Source organism: Egretta garzetta, unplaced genomic scaffold (assembly GCF_000687185.1).
Source record: "Egretta garzetta isolate BGI_Z169 unplaced genomic scaffold, ASM68718v1 scaffold405, whole genome shotgun sequence".
Taxonomy (NCBI): domain Eukaryota; kingdom Metazoa; phylum Chordata; class Aves; order Pelecaniformes; family Ardeidae; genus Egretta; species Egretta garzetta.
The window spans coordinates 1636157-1660988 of NW_009259854.1; positions in this window are offsets into that span (position 1 = coordinate 1636157).

A 24832-nucleotide genomic window follows, 5' to 3' on the forward strand; every position below is an offset into this window, starting at 1 on the left:
GTTTTTCAGTACCCCAGGCTCTCCAGGAATTTTCACTATTTTTGATACCCATATGCTACTTCCTGAACTGACGCATGTTAGACTGCAGTTGCATGAAAAGATAACCTGAATTGAAGTGAGGCAAAACTAGGAACATCATAATTCATCCCAGTTCTGATCATGAATTGGCATTTTAGTTCACAAGCATCTTGGGCTTGGTTTGTCACATGGACACATGTGAACCTACTGGGTAGTTTAAACTAAATTCTTATGCAGAGAACAGCAGCCATTCCAAATAAAATCATGACAAATACATAGACAATAGAGCCTCAGCAAACTTTGACTTGGCTGTGACATTCCTTTAAAACATAGGTGAGAAAAATGGGGAACTCAATTTGAGATTTGATGGTGAGTGTGGACAAGAATAAGTGAGATTTCCAGATGAACACAGATGAAGGAGCAGCTTGGGGAGCAGAGGGAGTGTGCCAGGTGCCCCTTAGGGTTCTGGTAGATCTCAATAGTTGGGACACTCATGTTAAAACTTTATTTGATTTAGAAGCTGAGGTTGGTACAAGTCTGGGATTTCCTTACATACCTAAGTGGAGAGCTCTCCCCTTCTGCCACAGGCTGAAGTGGTGGGATGAAGTTGCTTTGAAAGCCAATACGCATGTTAGACATACTGTCCTGGACTGTCTTCTGCCATGTGCGTATGGTTGAACATGGATCCTTAAACACCCTGCGTGGGACCAGAGGAGAGATCTTGGAGTGCACATGGCTCTTTCCTTGCTTATGCCACTGAGTTCTTTCAAGGAATACCAGGGAGCGGGAGGGAAGGACGCACATCCTGGTTGCATCCTGATGTGCTATGTGGATATGGGCAGAGAATGCAACTGTGGAAGGCAAAAACTGCTGGAAATACCAACAGAATGCACCTCTCCCACAACTTAGGGACAATCATTTAAAAGTCACCAGCAATTCTGCATGCCTAAAAGCTTGAGTCTCTAAAGAAGGTGTTTTTGCAGTTGATGAAGTGAAAGGGCTTTGGTTAAAGTGGAGGGTGGCATGAGGAGACTGGTATTACTGTGAAGACCTTGAGCTTGCTGCCTATACTGGCATCATTAAGAACATCCTGCAGACAAGTGCCTTCTTGCTCAGTGTCAGAGCTGTGATTGCTTCTGCTGGGATAGGTAGTAGAATATTTAAAAAGTGTGGGCTTCCTGTGTGTCAAGGGACAGATCTGCCTGCAACTAGACTCTTTCAGGCCTGGTCAATGGGATATATAAGGAGAGAAGTCTTTTAATGAACTGCTAATGCTGGCCTAGCAGCAACTTACAGATGTTGAGGGAGAGGCTAGGGCCAGGGCTGCTGCTGAAGTATCTGATTCATTATTTGGATGTTTCAAGTTTTCTTTGTTTGCTGTTTCCTTTGAATAAAAAAGCTGTTTGTTTAACAGAGGGATTTTTTGCATGCAGGTGGGCATACTGCTTATCATGAACGCTCATGTGGTGTAATTTAATTTCTGAATGAGGACTATGCATTTTTTAAAGAACTTTGGAAGTCAAACTGTCTGGCAGAAAAGTTAGTACATGACAGAGGAGAAAGCTGATAAAGAATCACTATACTTGGATAAAGCTGCAAACAAGTTGTTTGATAAACCAGTCAAAGAAGTTAAGCTGTGTTGTTTAGCCTGAAAACTGAACGGGATCATCCAGTTCAGTGCTGGAGAAGCATGGATCATAAAGGTCAATTCCTTTTCAAAAGCACAGCCCATGAGAGCTAGGAGTTTAGGTATCTTTTCCTATCACAGGTAGCTCCCCATTGATGTGGCAGTTTTGGGGACCTAGAGTTGTTTTTCAACTTTGCTCTCCCCAAGCTGGATCTGTTAGCACTGAGGTCCCCTGAGTGTAATAAAGGTTCAGAAAAAGGGCAGTCATTCTTCCAACTTTCAGGAGTTTAATCAGATCAAATAGATTTCAGTTAATGCCTGCTTACAGAATCTTTCACAAGAAGCAGATTTCACCATATCCTTTCAAAAGCTGCGAGAGTGGTGTGACAGTCCACCTACACATCTTTTGTATTACAGCCTAATTGGCTAGAACACATACTGAGAGAGTATGTGATCAGGATAAATTCTTTCTGCAGCCTAAAGGAGTTTTAGCTTTTGTTACTCTCCTACCGGAGTAGAGGAAATGCTGAATGGAAGCTTTTTTGCCAGCCTGAATCAAGCTACCTTCCCTTAAACAGGGCTAGGTTATGATTGAGAATGTAAGAGTCTTTGATCAAAAGAGAAGAGAGCACAAGGGGAGTGTTACTGTAGTGATTGGGGCATTCAGCTGGGAGAAAAATCCTAAGCTCTGTGCTTTGGACTATGCTTCTGTTTGCCTCAGTGGCTTTACAAGGAGGAGGAAGCAGAACTCATGATCACCAGCAAGACTTAACAGGCTGATTATTGAATTCTTCTCTGCACTGTGGCCCAGAGTCCCTGGAATGTTTCCCCCATTTAGCCATACTTAGAAGTGGGTAAGGTATGCCTTGAGGAGGCAGAAAATGTAAATTTGACTCCCATCAGTCTCAGTTAAGCATTGACCTCAAGTGTCCTATTTGCTGGCTTACTGTTTTAAGAAGGAGGTGATTAAAGGTAGCCCACTGACACCTTTCTCTCTTGTTTCCCCAAGGAAGAGGGTGAGTCTTGCTCGGTGTTGCTTTTTTTTTTTTCCCCTCAACATGTAGCTATGTCATTTGCAGGAGAGGATTTGGGACTCTAGATTGAGGAGAGAAATGCTTGCTTACAGCTCTAAATCCTATTGTCTAATTTTATTCTAATTAATACATTAAATCATATTAACTAATTATGCCAATTAATTAAATTCAATTAATACATTTTATTGTATTTAATTTCCATTTCCCAAGGGAATAATTGTTTTGCTCATCATTATGTGTAAACTAGCTCTTTTTAGCTCTTTGCACCAGCCGTAGGATTTGAGCAAGAAGGCTGGTAAATTTGGAAAGCATTTGGGGATGAGGAGGCAATTGCTTTTTGGTGTTGTGGTGGGTTGGTGTTGTGGTAGGTTAGCATTGTCTGGAAGCCAAATGCCCACCCAGCTGCTTACTCACTGCCCCTCCTCAGTAGGCTGGAGGAGAAAATAGGATGGGAAAGCTAATAGGTCAAGATAAAGACAGGGAGACTGCTTACCAGTTACAGTCACAGGCAAAACACAATCAACTTGGGGAAAATAATTTATTCCAATTAAAACATATTTGGGTAGTGAAAAAACAAAAAACAAATATTAAAACAACACCTTTCCCAACTTCTCACAGGCTCAACTTCAGTCATTCATTTCCAATTCCTCTCCCCTCCACCCTGAACGGCACAGGGGGGATGAGGCACGGGGGGCTTGCGCTCAAAGCATAACACTTTGTCTTTGCTGCTCCCTCCTCCTCACACGCTGTTCCCCTGCTCTAGCATTCATCTTCCCATGGGCTGTAGTCCTTCAGGAAAAATCTGCTCTAGTGTGGGCTCTCCACAGGTGCTAGTTACTTCAGGAAGTATCCAACTGCTCCAATGTGGGCTCCTCTGTGGGCTGCAGTGTGAACATCTGCTCTGGCAGGGTCTTCTCCGCAGACCACTGTGGTATCTGCTCCAGCACCACAGAGCACCTCCTCCTCCTCCCCCTCCTTCTTTGACTTTGCTGTTTCCCCTGTTGTTTCTTGCTTCCATTTCTTTCCTGCCCTGCCTGCTGGTGTTTTCTGCCTTTCCCTAAATATGTGACTGATGGGCTCAGCTTTGGCCAGCAGTTAGGCCATAGCAGAGCTGGCTGTGTTCAGCACAGGGCAGCCCCTGACCTCTTTCCATAGAGGCTATGCCTGCAGCCCCCCTCCCCCCACCAAAATCTTGCCCCCTACATACCATACAGGTGTTTGGATTATGTTGTTGTAGAAGACCTCCTCAGGGCACCACTAGGCATTAATTACCCTGACCAGCCTCACCTGGGACCTCTAATCAAGAGCTCCATTTAAGCTCAGTCCTGGGCTTCTGCTGTCCTAAGCCATGTTGTAGGGGTATATGGCTGCAAATCTCTCTCTGCCTCATTTTTTGCTTTTGTCTGGGCCTCTAGACAGACTTTTTACCTGGCTTGCTTCCTCACCGTGTTTGGGGCTGCTAGGGGAGCCTCTTACCAGCACCTGGCTCTGCCTGCTCTCTTCAGATGCTGTGGTCCTGGTTGGTGAGGGTGCTGCCTGTGCTGGGGTCACCTTGGCTTAGAGAACAGTCAGCCCTTGCTGCTCCCTGACACTTTGGTTTTGGTAGGTTTTTGCTTCCTTCTTTCTATCTGTGTAGTTATTGATATGTGGGGAGTTGTATTGTCTCCCTGTTTTGATTGGAATTCAAAAGAGAGGTGGTTGTGGGTTTGCATTTTTATGTGACTGTGGTCACAGGTTTACTGATTTCTTCCATGAGATGGGGTAGGAATACTAGATACATAACTGTGTAGAGGAGAAGGTCTGGAAGGGTGGTAGAGGGGCAGCCCATTCTGCAGCATTGTGGTCTTATATTGCTCTAAGTCTATTGTTGAGCTGCATCCTGTTCTCGTTCCCACTTTGGGAGCCAGGCACTAGAAGTTAGAGATTGCAACCTCTAGTCCCTGCACACCCAAACCCTTTATCAGATCCAGCCCTCAGACTATTGTTGTGTAAAGCTTCTCTGTCTTAGGTTCCAAAATGTTTTTCTCCTTGTGAACGTCTTCTCTCCTCAGCCAGCACTCTGATGGAGAATTTAATTATGGCTGGCTGAGCGTAAATTTGATCAGAGATGTTACTGTGCCTCTGAGCCTCCAAAAGTGTGCCTTGCTGCTTGAGCACTGTAAATGCTGCGGTGCTGCTCAGGCCCCCCGGAATCCCTCTGTCATACAGTGTTTCTGTGTCTTTGCTAGACAATGCAATGCTTTACAGACTCAAAATTACTGTCTTGGTCTCATTTCTACTCATCAGCAATTTGGCTTTGTTGAGATTTTCCAAGTTTTAGGAGGAGTTTCTCTGATATATTTTCCCAGCTTGTGCAGCCTCACATTTATTCAGTTTAAGCTCTCTGGGGTTTTTCTTTCCTGTTGGCATATGAGAACACATTAAAAAGAGTCTCTGCAGTTTGCCTTGGAAGACTCTGAGAGGATATATAGATTGAGAACTCGCTAGTACCAGGTTAATTCAGGTCCTACAGCAACTCCTCCAGCACATATTGTAAAAAAATCTGCCTACTCTAAAGAAAAAGTAGACTGGTTTATGTATTGCCTTTCTTATACCTGATGTGGCAAAAACTTTGGCTTGTGCTTCTCCTGTCTCTAGCTAAAGTTGCTGCTTCATATTCAGGCTTTGAGAGTGTGCAAATGACTGAAGAATCTGTGTCTGCTTCAAAAGTGCTTTTGAAAATTTTACTGATAACTTCCAGTTGTTCTAGGTGCCTGACCTGTGTTTGAGCTGTGTAAATCCACCACTCTCTTCAACCTGGCTTGTTTTTATTTGACCTCGCTCAGTCATCATTTGGCTGCCAAGCCAAGTTCAGTTTTATTTTACTCTCTATAGCTAGGGGGAGTATTTCTGCTGCAAATGTTCATTATTTTAGAGTTAATGTGTCCCTCAATCTAGTAAATGCTTTATCTCTTGCATCCATACCACAGGGGAAAAAAAATGCTTACGTCACAGTTCACAACCACTGACTTTCCAGCCTGTCTAGATAGGACTTTTGGTTCCTATATATTAGAACCAAGTAGTATCTGGCACTTTGATCCTTCTTTGTTTCTTGGGCATTTTTGCATTATGACAACCTTTGTTTTAAGAAACATGTTGTTGCTTGAATACGTTTTGATTTTTTTTTTCTCTTTGTGAAGACCTCTTGTTTGCTGTAAAAGGAGGTGAGAGTGAACAGCTTAAACTTGCTTATCTAACTTTTAATTGGTCACATGTTTAACTTCTGCTCAGTGTGGGTACCTAAAAAAGATGGGGACAGATAGATCCAACCCAGAAGTATTTGAAGTGTAGCTGGGAAGCAGAACAAAGCAGAATACTATGTGGAGACATACCACCTCATTGTCTGTTCATTTGCCAACCTTGGGAAAGCAGGTTTTCAAAGTTAAACATGTATGTTTGAGCTGCTTGCTCTCACCTCTTTTTATAGCAAATGGAAATAAAAGACAATTTCCAGGGAGAAATTAATCTCAGTCAAAGGTATGTGCCTACCCCCACCCTCCTCCTTAGCAGTCATGAAGCTTTAACAGGTATGGGTAACATCCTTCTTATGTGGTTGCTCTGGAACCTGATGGTGTTTCCTGTCTGGCTGTTGGTGAAATTTAGCTGGCCAGCAAAAGTGCTTGCTAAAGAGGGTTTCTTTCTCTCATAGATACAACACGGTGGTGCTGAAAAAAATAGCCCTACTGAAAACAAACAAAAATGTTAATTTTCAGTCAGGTCAGCTTCTGGCCCCAGACCCTGAAAACTGACGTGCTGGCACTGGACTGCTGGGGGCATGTGCATCCATCTGGGGTAGGACAGGGCTGCTGCTTCTGGGGCTGCAGTGGTCTTGGATCAGTTTGACTGCTTAGAGTTTATGTAGGTTTAATCAGGGTATTTAAAGGGGCTTCACTCAATGTGGATTGATTTAAATATCCATGATGTTTTAGAAGGAAACCTATTTTGAGTGACTTTTTCTGGAAGCTTGATACCTTTGACATCCACGCTCAAATACACCACATAATTTCTGGAAACCCTTTCTTCTTATGTACAGTAAGGTGGTGGACTTTGCCCTTGACAACCTTATTTGACATCAGTGCTTGTGTTGAGGAAGAATTTCTAAGTGCTGAGAGCACTGTCTCCAGTTCTGTCAGGTTTTTTTTCAGAAATAGTGGTTTGCTTAATTGTTTTTATTTGCCTTGTTGCATTGATCACTTCAGAAGTCGTTTAATAAAGTAGTGGTAGGAGATTGAATTGCATTTCATGAGCTCTAAGCCCCTGGCTTTTTTGAGTTTATGAAAGGATAATCCTGATGTTGTGTATTAGGGACTAATGTTGACTGGTTTCAGTAGCTGTTTTGACAGTGCTATTATTGTTGAAGTCATTACAACAAATAGCCATTTTAAATGTGCTACATGCGTGTTTTAAAGTTCAAGGGCTTCTGGGCCAGCTAAGTATTCTAGGAACTTCACTGCATCACAGAGAGATCTGCAGAATTTAGCAAATTGGTTTTAAAAACTGCAATCTCTAAATATATTTTATGGGGCCTGAATATTTGAAAGGGTCTACCTTACATTTTTATTATACGATTTGGAATGCCAGGACCTAATGAAGTGCTCTCTTCTGCTGTCAGTTGAGTATCAGCCAGTAGCAATAATCCCTGCTTGAAGAGAAAGGTTGATTCCTACTTTCTTGTACATAAACTGCTGATTTGTGATGGCAGAAAGGGCTTTGTATGGTGGCAGTATCTATAAAATTGTACCATGGATGGTTGGCATTTCTAAACTTTTGCCCCACTTCATAACATGTAGGCTGTTGTCTCTCATAGATTTACTGTATGGCCTGTCTCTCATAGATTTACTGTATGGCCTGTCCTTTTACTTTACTGAAAAAAAAAAAGATTCTGAGATCAAATAAAGACATGAGGAAACATAATTTATCTGTTTCCAGAGCAGGGTCACTGGGGATTTTTATGATGCCAGAACTGCAAAATGCTTCTTAAGCAACCATGTAACCAGTGGCAACTGCAATTCCAGTGAGTTACAGAATTTTAACTCTTGCAGTGAACAAGCTCAAATGCTTACATCTGTGAAGAACATCTCTTACTAATGATGGCTTACAGTGCTCAAAACACAGTCTTGTCTCCAGATCTTTGTGCCTCTTTCCAGCTTTCCTGGGCCTTTACTCTGCCTCTCGAATGGTAGTGGCTATCAGAGGCATTTTGTAGAGGGAGTGTGTCCTGGGTTTGGCTGGGATAGAGTTAATTTTTTTCCTAGTAGATGGTATAGTGCTGTGTTTTGGATCTAGTACCAGAAGAATGTTGATAACACACTGATGTTTCAGTTGTTGCTGGGTAGTGCTTAGACTGGCCAAAGACCTCTCAGCTCTGCCAGGTGCACAAGAAACTGGGAGGGAGCACAGCCAGGACAGCTGACCCCAACTGACCAAAGGGATGTCCTGCACCATATGATGTCAGGCTCAGAATATAAACTGGGGGAAGAAGAAGGAAGTGGGGTCATTTGGGGTGACAGCATCTGTCTTCCCAAGTCATTGTTAGGTGTGATGGAGCCCTGCTGTCCTGGGGATGGCTGAGCACCTGCCTGCCCATGGGAATTGGTGATTGAATTCCTTGCTCTGCTTGTGTGTGTGGCTTTTGCGTTCCCTATTAAACTGTCTTTATCTCAGCCCATGAGATTTCTCACTTTTACTCTTCTGATTCTCTTCCCCTGTCCCATTGTGGGGGGACTGAGCGAGCGCCTGCATGGTGCTGAGTTTCCAGCTGGGGCTAAACCATGACACAGTGCTTCCTGGTCCACTATTGCAGTGGAAGTAAAAGGAAGAGCTGGGAGTACAAAGCTCTGTTTTCACATTTGTGTTTACCTATTTAAACATAGCGCACTCAAGACAAAGTGCTTTTGCATCACTGTAGAAATGCACAGTTAATATTCAGTTGTTGGAGAACATTGTCTCTGTTGGTTGTTCTTTTAAAAGAAGTTCTTACTGCAGCCAGTGGAGAAAGAAAACACAGAGGAGAGGGAAGCTTTTGAGGAAAACCAGTCAGTCAGTTGTCATTGCTTCTTGTAAGTGTGAGCATTTGCTATTAGTGTGACAGTTTCAAAACATTATGCATAATTTGCTTTAGCTTTTTCAATTTTGGGTTTGTTTTTTTTTTGCATGGATATAGCTGTAATTGTTGTGGTGTCCTGCTGTATGCTCTTTGAAGTAGCAATTCTAAATTGATCTAGGTGCCTGTGAGCAAAACTGTTGTGTGTGCTCTTCACTGTGTTTTAAAGCTATTTCAGTGTGTGTATAGCACCTTGAAAGGCAGTGTTATAAATTTTTAATATGGCCTGTAGGTGATGTGGGGGGGGAGAACCCCAGAACTATCATAATTTTTTCAAGGTGTTCCTCCTAAACCACATCCAATTTGAGTCTAATCTTTCTGTTGATCCTTTGGCTGGGATTTCAAGTTCTCATTACTAGTCAGATTGAGTTCCCAGTCTTGGAACAGCTTTCTTTCTAGAGATCAGGAGAGCCACCAGACAGAGCACTGGCTAGATGTCCTGGGGAATTTGCACAAATTTTTGGTATGACTTTGGACAAATCACTTTTTTTTTTTTTGCTGCAAGCCTATAAAAATCTCTAACCAGTTTCTCTAGGGCTATGAAAAAATTTTATGTTCACAAATATGCACAAGCTTTAAATCCACATTTTCTAGGCCTCTGTAGTCATGAAGTGAGGTGTGATTCTCATGTAATTGCCACAATTCTGAACCTAGTGGATGGTTTAAGCATACCTGAAAAACTTCATGGGAGCTAGCAGTGCTACTTAATCTGCCTTGTTATTTCAGTTCTTTAGCTGAAGAATGGGAATGGTACAGGTAGAGAAAATGTGGTAGACATTGTTGGGGGCCTGCTTAGTCCTGTTAAAATATTGCAGCAGAATTAGAAATGGTTTGATCTCAATATTCTCTATTAGCATCAGATACCCTGCTTTGTTTCTCTGAAATTGAAGTTGTTTAGTTTTGAATTTTTTTTTACTCTCAGTTGGGTTGGAGTTGGCAGAGGAAGGACAGTACACTGTAAAGCAGATCTAGTAATGTGTACTTTGTGTAAATGCGCTGTGGAGGGACAATAGGAAAACAAATATTTCAAAGGAATTATATACAGTACTGATATAGCACACTCTTTACATCTGTTACTGGTTTTAAAATATTTTGGAACTCATTAAAGGCTATTGTGAATAAAGAGAAAGCGTCTTTATAGCAAAGTGCAAATTAAGGGATTTTTTTTTTCTTACAGGTTTTCCCTTTGAGACTAAAGCATGCTTGGACTTCTGCTATGGTGAATGAGTAAATAATCTAGTGATAAGAGTTAGAGTAGTTTCCCTAACTGTTGAAAAATTTGAAAGAAACAGCCTTATGAAACTAATTTGTAGCATCATAAAATAAATAGTTTGCTTTGAGCAACTGGCCACTGTGCTCATAGTGGAAGCCTTGAAGCAGAGCTGGAAAAAACAGTTCTGGAAATCTTTGAGATGCTGTGAAGTAGCAGAACTTGCGGGAAGAAGCCTTCCATGCAGGCTCCTTGTTTCTGGGTGGTGCTACCACTGTCTGATCTTCCAAAGTAATGTGATTTGGTGGTTGTTCTCAGAAGTTTTATGGGTTTTTTTCAGACACTTAGGGTGGTATTCATATCTTCTGACTTTAGATGGCTGAAAATTATATGTCAGCCTCCAAGTGACTAGCTAGCCTACCGTGTATTTACTGTCATTGGAGAGAAACTGGCACCTCCAGAGAGGTTTTCCTCTGATTTCCTTTAGAAACCAGTTTCAGGATGAAATTACCTCCCTTCCTCAGGTGCCTTTTTGTCTCCTTCCACTATAAGTCAACTATAAGCTCTTTTCGGCTTGGAAAAGGCTTACACTTACATGTCCTTTAGCTGTCTAGATTAGGTGGAGTGAATCCCTCTTTCTGCCTCAGGAGGAGCCGAATTACTCCCCAAACAGTGTTACTTTTTTCTTTTTTGAGGAAGCTCACCATTTCTTCCCAGTAAGGATAGGTTAAGAAAGCCTAGCAGAGTGAAAGGCTATGCTTGTAAGGCTCTCACAACTGTGACAAGAACAGAGGTAGTTTCTGATTTGGAACATCCTGGCTTCTAGTTCATAAATTGGGCTGATTTATGTCATAGTGCTGTCTCTGAGTAATGTCATTCTTCATTGCTTAATAAACATCAAAACCTGTTTCTAACCTCCACAAAACATCAGGAATGAGGAATATGTTGCATTGGAATTGGTCTGCTTTGGCAGCAGAGACCAAACCCAATTTATTCCCATTAATAAGACCCATGTTACAAAGCAGGGCACCTTACAGCTAGAGAAGAAAACTAGCTTCTGTTTGCCAGTACAAAGCAGTCCTTAAAGTATGATGAGACTGCTTTTGTGCTGTTCTGAAAACCCCACTGCTAATGTTCAACCTGAGCTTTGCTTTCAAGAAAAAAGTAAAAGTGCTAAATCCATTGGATTATTCACTTGTCTTTGACTTTGGGGGAGGGCGTTGGGGCTACTTTCTAACCGGAAGTTCCTTTCTACATTTTCTATGTATGATGGCTTTCTAAGAAGTAAGTTCTGTTTCATTTTGAAAGTGCGTGCAGCACTACACTTGCTCTTGTTGAACTTCATCAAGTTCCTCCTTGCCCATCTTTTCAGAACCCCACTGCTAATGTTCAACCTGAGCTTTGCTTTCAAGAAAAAAGTAAAAGTGCTAAATCCATTGGATTATTCACTTGTCTTTGACTTTGGGGGAGGGCGTTGGGGCTACTTTCTAACCGGAAGTTCCTTTCTACATTTTCTATGTATGATGGCTTTCTAAGAAGTAAGTTCTGTTTCATTTTGAAAGTGCGCATCTGAGTTGGTTAATAGCTCAGCAGTTAGCACCCAGCACAGGGTGTGTGCCTGAGTGGAGATGCCAAAGAGCCTCTGAAGTATGAGGAGGTGCAACAAAGACACACAGCAGTTGCCAGACATACTTAAGCAAGTGAACATCAGTTACGAACAATGTGAAAAGCTTAAGGATTTACTGACATGCTGTTTTAGATGAATTTAACTTCATGCCTAAATTTATTTGGTTGTTTTTTTAATATGCAGAACACTTTGACTTTATTGACAGAAAACATTAGCACTAGTAAAAGGAACTGAATTGATTTGCTTGGAGATCGAAGTCTTTGACCAGCCAAGTAGCTATCATGTAGATGGAGCTCTGTTTCTAGATGGCAGCAAATCATCAGAACAGCGTGTGGGCTGCATGGGGAATCTGCAGCATGTGTGTAGTGTTTGTGGTTAAATGGGGACCAATGTGGATTTTGCTTCTGCTATTGCTTTCTCAACTAATTTCTCCATCCTTCTGCTGCTCTTGTTCCAAAACGCTGTTCTGATTAAGGCTTGAAAGGGTTTATCATCAGTTTCCATTTTTTTTCTGTTTTTCATTGTGTGAATCCTTTCAGACACAAGAGCTGTGGTGATTATATTGGAGCTGGGTGTCTGCTTTCAGTCTTTACTCTGGATTTATTATTGCATTTTCATCAGCTTTTACCTTGCTTTTCACTTTGCTGGTTTTGATGATTTTTAGTGAAATCCATTAGTTTAAGGAGGTGGATTTCTTAACAACTTACATACCATCTGTTATTTTATTTTATTCTCAGCTTATTGTAGCTTTCCCCTATAATTTAGTAAGTTCTTCAGATATCTGCCACTTTAATTATAGAGAAATGCATATTGCCTTTACAATCATGTTGTCAAACTGGGGGTTATTTACTATCCTAAAACATCTTGATTTTTGTCATGTAATGGTGCACGCCTAAGACTAGAGGATGGTAATAGTCCCTTTCCAACTTGAAAATATCTGAATATCTGTCTGTTGTGTTGTTTCAGTTACCTTATAATGCTGCTGCTCATGGACATTATTTCTGTATATAGCACACTAAGACGTTAGGTTGAAAACTGCAACATGAAGTATTGCAAACTTAAAATTTTGCAAGTCCTATTGAACCACTTGGCTTTTAGAATGCATTAATTGTGCATAAAGTACTAGGTAGCCTGCATGTGACTAGAAAGAGATCTGATTAATGCTTTCTCAGATGATCATTCTCAAAGGGGAGTGTGTATTAAATGTGCAATCATTTTTTTTCTATTGTACTACATACAGGAACAAACAAGTTGTAGACTTTCATTTACTTTTTCCCTGGCTGTATTGTTGTGATGTACAGTAGAAATAATCTTTGCCAGGAACACTTCCTGTGAAATTTAGTTTTCAAGTGGCTTTCCATTTCCCTGATTTGTTTGAAGTGGAATCACAATGTGTATTCAACAAGTGTCCATCCTGCCTCCTTTCAATTGTGTAACATTGCCAGTGACACAGAGGGCACTGCTAACATGAATTATTTAGCTGGTTACCCTGCTGACTTATGAAGGTATTATGCTTAGTGCATAATTGGCAAAAACTTTTAGGCTCTAAGATAGAAGCTTTTGAGATGTGCAAGGTATTTATGCAGTTTTGTTGTTTGCTTTATTTTCAGGTGTCACTGACCTCAAGTCACCTTGAGTCATCCTAGTAAGGGAATGTGAACTTGTCTTTCTCTGTTCTCTGCTAGGTTCCTTCGAATGCGTTACTGCACAACAGTTCAGCTCTCGAAGGGATAATTACCTCAAGCAGCAAATCTCACCTAAATTGAATTTGATCCATTTTTTTTTCTGACTTGAGCTGCCTAATCATTGTTTTCCTGCAGGCACAAATCAAACCACTTCAGTTCCTTTCCACCTGTGATACTGTGAAGGTTCTGAGATCTGAAAACCAAACAACCAATGAGACAGAAAGGCCCACCTCTTGCAGCAGACAAGAACTGGATGCTCTTTGACTGCTAGCATTTACTATGTTTGATGAATTGGAGGATCACATGTGTGTTTTGGCAAGGCAAGCCTGGACCACAGGTTGCACGCAGATTTGTATCTTGGGCTATGCAGGCTGAGGCCAGTACCTTTCATAGCCTGTGCTCTTGTGCTAGAAAGGTGACAGCAGCAATCTTCTGGCTTTTATACAAGTTCACCGCCATTTGCAGGCAAGTTGCCAGCATAGGTCCTTCGGTTGAAGTGCGTTGCCAATAACAGCACACTTGTTAGAATATGTGGCAAATCAGTTTGTTCTAGTCAGTAATCTGCATAATTAGGGTGGAAATGAGAGTAATAAATATACTTAAGTGTTTGGAAATGACTTGATTTCTGAAGATTTTTCACAGGATGAAAATTAGGATGAATCCTAGAGGAGGAGAACTAACCTTAAAAGCCCCATTACAACTGACCTTAAAGCCACCATTCTTTTCAGTTACTGAGAGAGATTTGCTAAAACTTAATTGAAAAGATCACTGAAACTTGACCCATGTTATAAAAATATTGATACTGGCTTTTACTGCTGATTTCCCTTCATTATACAGATGTGTTAAAACTGGAACAATGTCTGTCACTTCTGTAATGGACAGTCATGAAATCCAAGAGACAATTTGTGTGAAAGATGTGTATTAGTATTTACAGTTTATATTTTGTTTCCTTATTTCACTTGTCTAAAAAAAACTCAGAATGGCACGTTGATTTGGAGGTATTAAGTTCACACAACTAATCCCCTTTTTATTATGTCAAAATTGTAGGAGGCCCTACTCATGCAGTTTAGTATTTCGAAGTGCTTTACTACATCTTTTTTTATCAGATCAAATAAGACATCAGAATTAGCCTTTGAGTGACTCAAAGTCTTCAAAGCTTGTTCATCACACAGCAATTCAAATGAAGTGTAATCTCCTTTTGATGTTTGTAATCTTTTTTATTGTTTGTATCCTGACTAAACTGTGTCCTATGTATCATTTACTTCTTGCACAGTTACTGAAAACCTCTTCCCTTAAGTGTTTCTCATGTAAAAAGTTTCCCTGCAGTGAAAAACTTAAACATGATTCAACATAAAACATAATTTAAAAATTAAAATCTGTATCCACTTTACCTACATTAGAGCTCTGTCTGGTTTTTTATTTTGGTGCTTTTGAGTACCTACAGTGTAGGAAAATGATGTCTTAAGTGTCAGCTTGTCTTGTCCTATGGCAAAATAAAGGCCAGTGCATGCTGTTGCCGTACAGGTGAACTAAGAATACCTGAAAACTAGAAGATTAATTTTCAAACCTTATATTCAAAATTTAGCACTGTACTGGGAGGGCAGGCAAGGTTTGTGTGTTGTCCTGTTCTGGTTGAAGAAAATGCTTCCTTTACTGCAGTGTGTTTCTCTCATTGCCTGAGAAGGTTCTCTCCCGATTTCATCCCCCCAAAAGTATTTTTAAAGTGTACTTTAATTGTAGCTCTGTAACATTACCATCATCAGCTGCTGAAACAACTAAGTTATTTCTGTGCAAGTTCTTTAAGCTTGTAGACTGCAGGAAGCCATGGACTGTGGGCCAGGCTTCCCATGTCCCTGCTAGGGCTCCCAGGCCCCTCTCTGTAGGGATTTTGCTCTGTAGCCATTTCACTGAAAACCGAAATCAGGAGTCTTTGTTAGAGCTGATGTGGTGCTCTTTGTGTTAGAGCTGATGTGGTGCTCTTTGCTTGGGATTTCATGTAGGAGTCTCAGACTATTTGGTGAGACAAGAGTTCACACACATGTTTCAGTGGCTTACTACCAAGGACTGTTAACCCCTTGGTTACCAGTGTTATTTATGGCCCAATATTTATTCTGTTAACAGCAGTCTCAGCTCTGTGTTTCAGAGTTGATACTTCTTTCCTTGATAGATTTTTCTAGCTTTTTCCCCCTTATGTTTTATGACACAGAGATAGTGTATGTTTATCTGCCTATGTATATACACATATGTGCAGACATGCACACAATATAAACATGCATGTGTCTCTCTCTGTGTGTGCACACACACCACACCCCCTCCAAAATCCAGCAGTGTTTATTTACAGGAATTCATGTCTTGGTTAACAGATGTTTTATCTTTGGAGGAAATAGCAATGCACAGTAGTATGTAATAGATACTAATGTATAAAGGTGTTTCACAGATAGCACTGATACTCAGTTACTTTCAGAGTAAACCATAACAGCTCTTTAACAGTGAAGGACGGGAAATGAAAAATAAGGTAAAAGACACTTGAAAATATTGGGGGGTGTATGCAAAGAGGTTCCTAGTTGGTAATTATACTGGAGTCTGGACAGGTCAGCTAGTTGTACTCTCAAGTTTGGGGAAATGGCAGCAAACTCTTATGTCTGAGCAATTTTTGAGGTTACAGAAAAGCACTTCAAATGTAAATTTTTCCTATGACCCCTTTATTAAATTATTCTTATACTCTCAGTTTTGCTTAATGGACCCATGGAAGTGCAATGCTCCTGAACTTAAGTGTTTGTTTTGCTGTTCTTCCAGATGGACAGGGAAGTTGGTTTGGGGGTCACATATATGTGAATGAGCATGAACTCTAAAGTTGACTGCAGTATATGGCATACAAACCAATCTGTTACAAGTCCTAGTACAGACCTCTCTGGAGTCTGGATAGGCATACCTAAACTAGCTTTAGATACACTTGTTCTTCTAATATTTTCCTCTTTGTGATCTTCCCAGCTTATAAAGGCTTGTATTATAAATGATATTTTGAACAGAATTGGCCCTTAAATTTAAGGGGAAAGGTATTAAATCATTGAACTATGCTGGTCCTGAAACCAGAAATCCTTGTGTGGGAATAGTGGTTTCTAAAATGCATTTTGCCAATGGATGACTAATATCTAATGGTTTCCTGGTAAAAACGTTTTGATCCAAGCCTTGGAAAGGGTTTGCTGGAGGAGAGTGGTTGGTAATTCAGTGGCTGACAACCTTGACTCTAAAAGCATAGGTGAGAGAACTGGCCAAAGCCTTGCCTTGGGCTCATCAGTTGTCCCTGGACCACCAAGGGCTCAGCTGAAGAGGAAGCAGGTGCTTGTTGTCAGCAGCCCTGGGAAAAGAAGGGGAAGCCTGAGGAGCCCTTGGGGTGAGGGTGGGGGAATGAGGAGACAGGCTCAGTGTCCCAGTCTGCCTGGGGCAGGGATGAGACTGCTTTATGAAGGCTGAAAGGGTAAATGAAAGGAAAGGTGTGATGAGGGAGGGTGCTGCAAGTGAAGGTGTTGTAACAGTTCTGTAAATAAACTGTTCAGTTGGACTTCCTTATTATTTTAAGACCTAAGTCTTAGCTGGCATGGTTTCAGGCCCTGCTGCCCTGCAGTGCTGTGGATCAGGAGGTACAGAATGGGCAAAACATCCAGCAGGATCTTCATTTAACCTAGTAAATAATATTGATGATCCATGCACCGGAAGTAATAAATGGTCTCCGTCTGCTGAAGTTCCCTCTGTTGTGACTTAAGGTGCCTTATATTCCATTTGCCACTTCACTGGTGCCAACAGTTGTTATGCAAGGTGGCATGCACTCTGGGAGAAGCTAAGAAATTGGGAGCCGTTCGTATCCAGCTACTTCACAGGTTTTGACTATGCTTGAGAAGAGGTGGCCACAGCGTGGGACTTTGCACTGGGCTTACACAACTACGCTGTGTTGTCCATTTTTATACAGGCACCAATAGAGGCATCAGAAATGTGCTCCATCACAGTATAGTGAGGGACCAGGCTGGAAAGTCATGTTAGGATGCTCAGCATGCTGGCTCTATTTCCACCTGCTGAAGAACAAGAAGATATTAGTGGTAATAAGTTATCTTAAACCTACTCAAATCAAACCAAAATGTTACATTTTAATAAGTTTAAGCTCTGCTTTTTCAGTCTCTGAACTTTGGTGGTATAACATGTAGCCTATCCTCTAACATGCTTTTGCTTCCCTCATAAGGGAAGTACAGGCTTTCTTAAAAAAAGATAGTGAGAAAGACTGTTCTCTACGGCTGTGGTGAGCATGGCAAGAAATGATGGGACCACACTGTAGCATGAGAGATTTCTCTAGGCCTAGGTGAGAAAAATAGCCAGAAAGATGGCTCAGTGCTGGATTAGGTGTTCTAGGAAAGCTGTGAGTGCCTCGTTGGAGGCTGATAAGAACAGGTGAGGCAAATCTGTCATGAATGGTTTGTGTCTAGCTGGTCTTCCCTGAGGCAGGGCGATAGGCTTGGGTGAGCTCCCAGACCTTTTTTTTTTTTTGTGGTTCTCTGAATATTCAAAAAGTCCTGTGTTGTTCTAATGTCTGCTGGGAGCAAAGCAGCTGACAAGCCGCCAGACCAGTAAAAGCAAAGTAGGTTAGAGGATTGATGCGTTCATAGCCTGTGGGAGAGATAGGAGTAGGGAGCTCTGATATTGCCACAGCACAACACTGTCTGCACACCCTTTGTTTGTCTGATTCATGGAGCCATGCTGGCACTACGTCTGGGGAGAGAGGAAGAGAGAAAAGGATAGGAAGGGCAATGAGAAGAGGAGAATAAGCTATCGGTTATCCTCTGCTGCTTCCTCTGTACCCACAAGGCAAATAGACACCACAAGTAATCAGATGTATGCAAGGCTAATTGTTACAATATTTACTAACTTTGTGTAGCATGTCCCCAGTTGGTATGGTTCCCTCTCAGGAACAGATTGAAAGATTAAAAAAACCCCAAGCAAACAACCCACTCATTCCATTGCTTTTGCTAGTGAAAGCCTCTGTAATTTGTTACTCAGATGAATTTCTGTTAAGTTCCTCCATAAACTGGAATTTGGCAGACTTTGCAAAATGTCATAATATATGTGCTTTTCCCACTGCCCTGTTCTGCTTGATATTGAGCCCATCTGAAAAAACCTCTCTGGGAAGTTCTTATCATTTGAGAGGGAAGAGGAGTTATCACACAGAAATGGAAGAAAAGGTAATGGTAGACCAGAGAAGCTGCTTGTTTAAAGCTTGTTCATGTGCAGAAATGGATATCGGAGTTGTTTAATGGATGAAGGTGTACTAGCATCGAAGAAGCTCTGAGTGCACTAGCAGACCCCCCAACCGTCTTTGGCAAGTCTGTAGTACCTGGTAAGAGAGAAAATACTCCTAATTTTGTCAAGTGAATCTCTGTTACAAACGGATTGTATGTAAGGGCAGAGCAACACAATATGTGGGTGGGATTGTAACAGTTCCTTAAATAAATGGAGGTGTGAAGACATAATTCAGCACTTTATTGCCTAGTGTAAGCAGCCCTCGGTGTCCTAACATCAGTGAAGCTCTGGGCTTTCATGGGATGTGGCTTGTGCTGGGGAAGCAGTGCAATACAGATGCAACTGAGGTAGGTAACTTGAGTACTTTAATTGCCTAATTGCCTAAACAGTTGTGCATGAAATTCAGCACAGGTGTGTCATCCAAGTCCCTCTGAGGTTGTCTTGTAGGGTTGCTTTGAGCTCTAGGCCAATGGCTCATCTGATCCCTGGAAGCTTGCTCAGGTATGCTGTGCAGTATTACTGGCATGATCTGATTGTCGGTGTATCTAAACCAGTTTACACATCTGTGATGCAAGCTGTCTTTTTTTTGAGGTTGGCATGGATTTTAGTACTCTGGAGAATATTACTGCTCTAGGGGGAGATGTTTTTTAGGCCTTCCATTTTTGAGGATCTTTGAACATCAAAACTTTATTGTAGGGTTTTGTCTTTGGGAACAATAAGGACTTAATGACAATTACACTGGAAACCTTTGTTGGTGGCTGTAAGTATTGGAAAACCTTGGACTCAATACACTGAGCTAAAAATCACAAGGGTCTTTTTATTTGCTTTTTGTTGTTGTTTTGAATGTTGAGAATGTATCTTAGTCATGGTTTTGAGCCTTTATTTATCAGTATGAGGCTCAGCAATGTTTATTTAATTACTTTAAACAGGAGGGAATAACGGCTTCTCTTGTGAATGTGTGAATCTAAAGTTGCAATTTTGAGCAAGTTAGACTAGTGTCCCTGAGAAGCTGCTGGTTGATGTCACGCACATGCATTGCAAGGTGCTTGGAGAGGAGCTGGTTGCTGGTGCATGTGCAGATGATACAGCTCCAATTTAGTGTTCCTGTGATGTCCAAAGGACAATATGGATCTGGCTTTTTCACTTTGTGTGATGGCTAGACCTAATCAAGACTCGGACTGCTCTTACGTATTTGTTGATTAAAGAATAGCTTTAAAACTTTTGTAGATGAGGGCATAGGTGTTCCTGTCCTCTTTCAGCTATGTTTCTTCTCCAGTTTCTAGGGAAGCACTATGGCTTCTCTCAAGCTCCGCTAAGCTTGTGAGGAGTGAGGTTCAGAAAGTTGGGAAGAAATTGCTGTCCTGGGGATGTGTGTCGTGCCAGCACCATAGCAAGTTTAACTGAAGATGAGGGATTTGCCTTACTTCTTGGTGCCTGGAGCTGAACAGCAAGTAGACATACCATGAAGTTCATCCTGTAAGCAGCAGAAGCACAGCTCCAGGGGTAAGGCTGGGTTTGGAGTTCTTCATGCTAGGCTCAGTATTTATATCCTGCTGTATCCTGCTGTACTCCTGACTCCCTCCCGGGCTGTGGGATGTTTCTTGAAGTGCAGAGGAGTGGGTAGGCTCAGTATTTATATACACTAAGTATAAATACACAGTATTTATACTTAGTAGCCAAGTATCCTGCTGTACTCCTGACTCCCTCCCAGGCTGTGGGATGTTTCTTGAAGTGCAGAGGAGTGTATACCATCCGTAGCTGTCATGCCATTTCCTGTCATATTTTGTATCCCTGATTTTAAAGGGAGTGATTTGTGTTCAAGCCCTTTACTATCACCATCAGGAGACTGTTTTACTTTGTCTATTAGTCTTAACAGATCTTATGTTCTGTTGGAAGTCAAAGGACCTGTTGGCTTAGGTCTTGGGTCATATGAACCCTTCCACTGTGTGAAGGTCAGCTCTCAAATACCTTAAGAGAAAGTTTTTTTTAAAAAAAAAAAAATCTATAAATCTAATCTACTACTCAAAAGATCATCACCTTTATCACTATATTTCTAGTTCCTTACTGAAACAAAGTCCCTCACTTTGGGACTTGTGTATACTCTGAATGTTGTCAGGAAAATCCACCCAGTTTTTTCCCCTATTGACTATTCCAGTATGACCTATTCCTACTCTACCAAGATTAAGAAAGCTTGCCTATAATAAAGTGACTTGCAGGTTGTGCTTTTTCCTGCCTTATCCCTTGACAGATGATCCATTAGCACATGTACAACACTGTTGTTTTGGAATCAATTTTCAAGGTAATATTAGTGTCTGTTTTTATGCTAGTGCTTTGGAATTCGGAGCATCCTCACTGGAATGTGGGGCTCAGTAAATCGGTAATTCATGTATCCAGTGCTAACAGCAGGGCACAGTGAAAAATAGCAGCACTCTTGGAAAATTTTCCTGGAATTTTTCAGAAAATGTTGAACTGATTTTTAATCTGGAAAAATATCTGGAGACAGTCTTGTCTTTTGAAGAGAAAGAAGTGAAAATGAAGTTAGGCCAAAAACAATTTTTATGCTGGAAATGCTACCATGATGCCTCCTTATTAGCTGGGCTGCTTACACTTGTATTAGCCATAGAGTAGGATTCCTGGTGGGGTGAAGTATCCCATGGTGTACCACAGTCCTGCAGCTTGCTTTTTTTTGATTTTCTTATTAACTTAATTCATGGAGTGGGTGGACATGGGAACATGCACTGTGTCTACTCCTAAAATCTTTATGTAGTATAGCTTGCATTCAAAGAGCTACAAAAAACTTACTATAGTAGATTACTTGCTGTACTTACATAGGTGTTGCCGTAGGAGAGGGATAGCTTGTTTGCATTGTGTTACAGGTATGTAATTTTGCATTCCAGATTTCTGTGTACATAAACTCTTTGTGTGAGTATATTACATGTTCCTGCGTATGTTTGATCCACAGAGGTTATGCCGAGAGATTGCTTAGGAAATCTTTCACTAGTTTGTCAGCTAGGATAGTGGCAGTGGGGATGAAAATGGGAGGAAAACTAACAGGCAGGAGGATGGATGCTAATCACCATCACCAGTAGTCCTCTGTGTGTGTGTGTGTGTGCACCCACATAGCTCTCTTGAGTGAATTTGAAAAGTCCTAAGGTGCTCTTCAGAAACCAAGCAATGGCTCTCAGTTCAGACAGTGGTTTCCAGCTGCAAGGATGAGTGCTGAAAATACAGTTTTCCCAGTCTGTGTGGCTGATAGATGTTGTGGAATGGGTTGTTAAGGTTGTTCTTCAGGGAGCAACTGAAGATGTGTTAGAGCCTGGATAAAATATTCAGCCCCCTGACAGGAGGTAATAATGCAATATAAATGCAGGCAAAAAACCCTCTACAACAAACTGGAACTATGTCAGCTGTCTTATGTCCGCTGTACTGTGAATCATGGTAGTTGCATGCCTTGTTTCCAGATGTGATGTTTTTAAACTAGTACAGACGCATAACAAAAGTTTTAGGAGATAAAATGTTGTGAATTCCCATTTAAATATGGAGTGGTCAATAGTTGCATTTTTTTTTCTGAATGTGAGGATAATTGGAGCAGTACCAAAAATGCTTTCAAGGATCTTGTATGGAAGAAGTTTTCCTTTTTTATTTTAGGAATATGTGAGTTCCTTGACTTTAATCAGAGGGAAAATGATTCCTGCTTCAGGGTTTGGGTTAGGTGTGATGCTTTTCAAAACAGAAAGGTGATTGGCTTTCCTTCCTGCTTTACATATTGTTTAAAGAAAGCTGCAGAATTACACTAAGTTGTGGGGTTTGCTCTCCCTGGGCTTTATTTCCAAGGTCACACATTCAACCTTCTGAAGCAGAAGTAGGAATTGTAGTTCAGAAGAGCATCACAGAGCAGCGAAAGGTCAAGGAAAAGAAATGAGAGGAGTGTGACAAGATGGTCACATGCATACATATATACATACCAGAGCAGTAATCAATCTTTATTTGTTTAACACTGAGCCACCCAACATTTTTCTCATCTAAATTTGGGGCTATAAGAAGGTACTCACTACTGTACTTCAAAAACTGTTTTGTGAGCAATGTATGGCATCAAATCATGTATGGCATACTAAAGCTCGGGGAATACTGGTAGCCCTCTTCTGCTGACCTCCTAGGTAGTGCCACCTGGCACTCCTGCCTGTGGAGAATATGGAATGAGGACTCAAGGAAATGTTATTTCATTATAATACTTGCTTAATAATAGTAAAAAAAGTTAATGAAAGAAACTCTTCTCTGTTATGCGTTGTTCCTTAGTAAGTATGTAAAATTCACTTATTTGAAGTAAGAATTGGCAACTATCTGACAAGGGAGTGAGAACTCTTTTGACTCCTTTTACTCTTTTCTGTCTTTCTGTCCCTTAAAAGCTGTTATTCTAGATCTGTTTTGAATCTTGATCCCCGCTGTTCTGGGCAAAGCCTCATATGCAGCACATTCATTCTGTTTTATTTAGTAAGCTACAGTAAATCAATGAAAGGCCTCATCATTAATACAGTCTAGCATTCATAGTTACAAGAAATATATCAAGTCTGTTTAGGTGACCTCTGAATGCCACTGACTGGTAGAATTCATGGGATAGAGGAGGAGAAAGTTATACGCTCATGCACTTCTCTTGATTTTTCTAGAGCACAGAAGAAAGCTGTGAGCTCTTCCAAAAATGCCAAAAATGTGCAATCATTATCTGTAAATCAGGTTTGAATATTTATCTGTCATAATCTGAGCATATGGGGGGGGTGGTGGTGGTGGTAGTGCGTGAATGCATGTAATGACTTTGAGGGAAAAGTAAGACTGAAAAAAAAAAGATTATTCTTGTGGAGACTGTGGATAGCTCCTTACCATTTCTTTAGTCTAAAGCTAACTCCATTCTTGCTGTCAGCTGCTTTGTGCTCTTGGTATGTATAGTTACTTTGAAGATAGTTACAATGGTGAGGGTGAATATCCTCTGAGGTCAGTCTAAATCTTGCAGCATGGTGTAATACAGTGCTTACTGGATAGGGTTTATATGTTCATGCAGCTCATCAGTTCTCTGCAGAGATAACACATGAGCAATTTCATGAAGCAATTTGGTATTGTAAGCACTGCATTACTTTGAACTAATAAACTTTGCCTCTCAGCAAAGCTAATTGCCTTAGATAAAGCAGCAAACTGATGAGATTTCATGGTCTCTGGTGCCTGAGCAAGTCTGGTCTCTGTTAGTATCTGTACTTCAAGAATAGTGCAGTTAATACAAGAACAACATCTATGCAGGACACTTAATACCTAGCGTTCCCTGGTTCTCAGGTGAATAAATACACTTGAGTGCTCAAATGAAAAGCTTATGGCTCTTTTGTTAAAAGGGTGTTTTGTTTTGTACCCACCAAGTGTTTCCTAAAGATGCCTACTTTTCTTGCTCTGGCTCCAAAATCCAAAGCGAGAAATGTCTGGCTGAACCTACTGAAAATATTAAGGGGCCCTACAGGCTGAAGGATATGTATCTATATCTGTAGATCTGTGTAAATATGCAGAAGCCCTTTGGAGGTCAAAATGATTCCAGAGCTGCTGATTTGTTTAACTGAAGATAATGTACCTTTAGTGCTGGGGTTTGCTATAAAATAGGTTAACTCATTTGCACTGTTAGGAGCAAATATTTGGTCATGTACTGGTTCCTGTTGGCATGCAACAACAGGAAAATGTCAGTGGTTTGTTTTACTAGGCCTCTTTAGATGGGTGCACTAAGAGTATTTGTTGCTGTCTCATCTTGAACTGGCTCGCCATCTTGGACATCTAGAGATGTTTAGTGGTATCTAGTTTGTAGTTATTCTTTTCCTTAAGAGAACTTCACCAGCTGCAATGCCCACTGTGCTTTGGGAAGGGTGCTCTGTCAGCTTCTTCTGTATCTTGTGCTGTTCTCTGATGATAGATTATTCTAATCAGTGTAGCCATCTGTATGATATGTCTGAGTTGTTTCCTTCAGTGTTTGTGGCTTCTTCATAATGTTTGCTTTTGTTGAGAATGACTGAAGAACCCTTTATTTGTCCCTTTGTCTTCTGTGGGATGAGTGAATAGAGTCCCCTTTTCCAACGCGTTCATCAGTCATGCAAATGTGTTTTCAAGTAAATTTCACAATTCTTTGATTCAGCAAACCAGAAATCCCAATCTTTGTCCTTGGCCAGCATTTTAACCTG